The sequence below is a fragment of the Trachymyrmex cornetzi genome, unplaced genomic scaffold (genome assembly GCF_001594075.2).
Source record: "Trachymyrmex cornetzi isolate Tcor2-1 unplaced genomic scaffold, Tcor1.1 scaffold136, whole genome shotgun sequence".
NCBI classification, from domain to species: domain Eukaryota; kingdom Metazoa; phylum Arthropoda; class Insecta; order Hymenoptera; family Formicidae; genus Trachymyrmex; species Trachymyrmex cornetzi.
The window spans coordinates 157,060-160,970 of NW_017295939.1; positions in this window are offsets into that span (position 1 = coordinate 157,060).

Genomic DNA, 3,911 nt, shown 5'->3' on the forward strand with positions numbered 1-3,911 from the left:
AACTTCGTTACAAGTAACGAGTTACTTCCATTCCCTGATAATTAGACTGAACCATATAGTCAGTTTTTTCATGGTACAACTGATACGTGTTATTACAATAAGTAAATAATATGTCTTTTTTTTAAATATATATAAATAGAGAGAAGACAGTTTCAATTATATTTAATAAATGATACGTACATCAAAATTAACTAGATCGTAAGTATACTAAATAAACTAAATTAATTTCGATTGCAACAGAATAAATTTTTATTTATAATCTTTACGTGTAATATATTTAAAGAATCATTAGAGTAATACCATTCCGATTTTTTGCCTGTTCCCAACATACACGTGTAGTGACCACGATTCATTTCTTCGCTCTCGTGAAGTATAGCGCTTATTACCGACTATCGATAATTTTTTTAGAAGTACCGTTTACAAAAGTGTATAAATTGAGCTGTATTACTAAAACGGATAAGGTCAATTCGAATACGGTTTTCTTTTTCAGAACGGTACCATTACATTCCTTACAATTGTCATTTATCGTTTCCCATTTCGAAAATTCGAAATCAATCAAAGTTTGCTGAGTGACACCTTTTTTTTTTTTAATCTCGACTGTATAGATAATATCAGTAAACAACTCTTTTCCAGCGTAGTTACACTGTAATTACATATGGCATTTAAACAAGATGTTACGTACTTCAAATCGAGTTTTAACACATCATTGATTTAGGAATACGTCGACATTATAGCCGTGAAATATTCCTAAACATCTTGTTGTATTCGTTTTTCGAAGCATTCTCCGACAGATCTTCTAACCGCTAGAATGTTGCAACGGTTATGCTTAACGTAGATACCATCAGTCAATGCGTTCGCTACTTTATTTTTCAGCATTTGTTGCAGATACGTTTCCTCTCAAACATATCTCAGCACATCATCAATGATACAAGGTATGGACCATCGAATTATCGAGTGGAACAATCCGATCGCGAAATATTGTCAACCGTACAGATCGAGGTGCATAATCAGAATTTCTTTCGAGTAGCGCATAGAAACTATCTGTCATCGTTTCCGTCAACCATTCTTCGGAAGGTAAAATGTTCTTCTCCATATTACCATAACAGAACTTGTGACACTGGCAATTTTCAATTGGCATTTGATTCCTCTTTTCAATATGGAATTATTACTTAACGTAGACCTGCGGCAAACGTACTTGTTTTTCCATTACATCTCCTGCAAACTTCGGAAGATTTAATAGTCATCAACGTTAAAAAGTTATTAAAGATGAAATAGGGAATTCAACACTGACGACGCTGACCGTGACATATATTGTCAAGGTCACGACCCTGAGTGACCATCGGACACTTTAAGCAGGAGACCATTGCTCATTAAGAAGATATTAAAATTAAAATGGACAATTTACCTCCGATGACCTTGACCCTCCCACGCTTTACGAAGATCATCACACCGAACAACCTTCGGAAAGTTGCAGCAGTCACCCATTATGCGTTACAAAGTTATAAAAAAAAATAATACGACCCTGACTCACAATGTCAAGGTCACGACCCTGAGTGACCATCGGACACTTTCAACAGGCGACCGTTGCTCATTGGGAAGGTATTAAAATTAAAATGGGCAGTTGACCTCCGATGACCTTGACCCTCCCACACATTATGAAGGTCATTACACCGAACAACCTTCGGAAGACTGTAACAGTCACCCATCACGCGTTACGAAGTTATCCCAAAAAATTCGTATGACCTTCACTCACAATGGCAAGGTCACAACCCTGAGTGATCATCGGACACTTTCAGCAGGCGAGGGTGAGAGATGACCAAAGCGGGTGAGAGAGGACGAAAGAAAGCGAGATAGAGCGATAAAGAGAGGAGGGTGGTGGGAGAGGAGAAGGGATGGGGTGAGAGGGTGGAGTGGGTCGAAGTTGGTGGAGATGTGAGTGAAAGGTGAGAGACAAGAGAGATATATATGATTGCTGACACAGAAGGAGAAGGAGAAGAAGAAGAAGAAGAAGAGGAAGAGGAAGAGGAAGAGGAAGACGTTACTTCATTTTTCATGAAAATCATCACTTTTCGACCACTCGTATGTCCAGAACGATCTTGCTTGACCGATTTTTAATTTTTTTAGCTCAAATTACTCGTGGCGATGCGGCCTTTCAGGATATATCACATGCAATTCAAAATTTTTTATATTTTAGTAGTTATGCAACCTCCAAAAATGGACTTTTGTGGTTCGGGATAAGAGACTTGTTGTGTCTCTTTTTTAACGTAACCGGAGCCACTACAGCGTCTCCTGATAATACTGAAATGGTCTAATGGAAGACCGAAACGTTTATTCAAGTACAATCAATTGAAAGATTAATGTAACGATTCAAATATATGTTTTTAACTTTAACCACGTATTGACTCTTACAAGGGAAGTGGCCAAAGTCATAATCGCGAATTGATACAAAATATATATCGTTGGAAAGGTCTTGTCGAGTAAAGTATAACAGTGCAGTATTTCGCTTGAATGGCACCTCTAGAGGGCATTATGTGCAATAGAAGTTATTCAATTTGTACCTAATTATAATAAGAATTTCGCTCACACCTCCACCAACCTTGACCCACCGCACCTCCTCCACCTCCCCCTCCCCCTTCCCATCCCCTACTCCCTCCTCACTCCCTTCTTTTCGTCGTTTTTCACTCTCCATCGTTATATAATATTTTTAAGTCATTTTTTTTATTTGTTTTTAATTTTTTATATTTATTTTTACTTTATATGTTGTTTTTAATTTTTTGGTGAAATTATTCGCTCTCATCAGATTTGGAAGAAAATTTTCAATAAATTGATCAATAAAACATAAATCGCGATTTTCGTTTCATTTCAGAAACCAAAATAAGAGCGAAGACAGGAAAAGGCAATGCAAAAAGCCTAATGATAATGATAACGTTCGAAAAAACAATCGTAACAAAGGAATCTACTGCAGAAATTATATGAACATTTGATGCATGTAGCATTTTGATTACAAATCTGACAAATGGGTTCTTCAAAAGAAAAGTTTATATCTTTCTACCCTTTAAACTCCACGTATGGAACATCAAATCCGCCTTTGAACCATGCATATTTAAACATCGGTTAATATACTGGAGATTGAAATTGATTTAGAATCAAGCTCTGTGGATTTTTAATATTTTCGCGCCTATGCAAAAACGTTTGATTTCCAGTAAGAAAAGCGTGTTCCGTAAAACGCTTAATGAAATCTTTCCATTGATGGAAGCAAAATAGATCGATCAATGGAAAGATTTCATTAAGCGTTTTACGGAACACGCTTTTCTTACTGGAAATCAAACGTTTTTGCATAGGCGCGAAAATATTAAAAATCCACAGAGCTTGATTCTAAATCAATTTCAATCTCCAGTATATTAATCGATGTTTAAATATGCATGGTTCAAAGGCGGATTTGATGTTCCATACGTGGAGTTTAAAGGGTTGAAAGATATAAACTTTTCTTTTGAAGAACCCATTTGTCAGATTTGTAATCAAAATGCTACATGCATCAAATGTTCAAATGATTTCTGCAGTAGATCTCTTTGTTACGATTGTTTTTTCGAACGTTATCATTATCATTAGGCTTTTTGCGTTTCCTTTTCCTGTCTTCGCTCTTATTTTGGTTTCTGAAATGAAACGAAAATCGCGATTTATGTTTTATTGATCAATTTATTGAAAATTTTTTTCCAAATCTGATGAGAATGAATAATTTCACCAAAAAATTAAAAACAAAATATAAAGTAAAAATAAATTTAAAAAATTAAAAACAAATTTAAAAAATGACTTAAAAATATTATATAACGATGGAGAGTGAAAAACGACGAAAAGAAGGGAGTGAGGAGGGAGTAGGGGATGGGAAGGGGGAGGGGGAGGTGGAGGAGGTG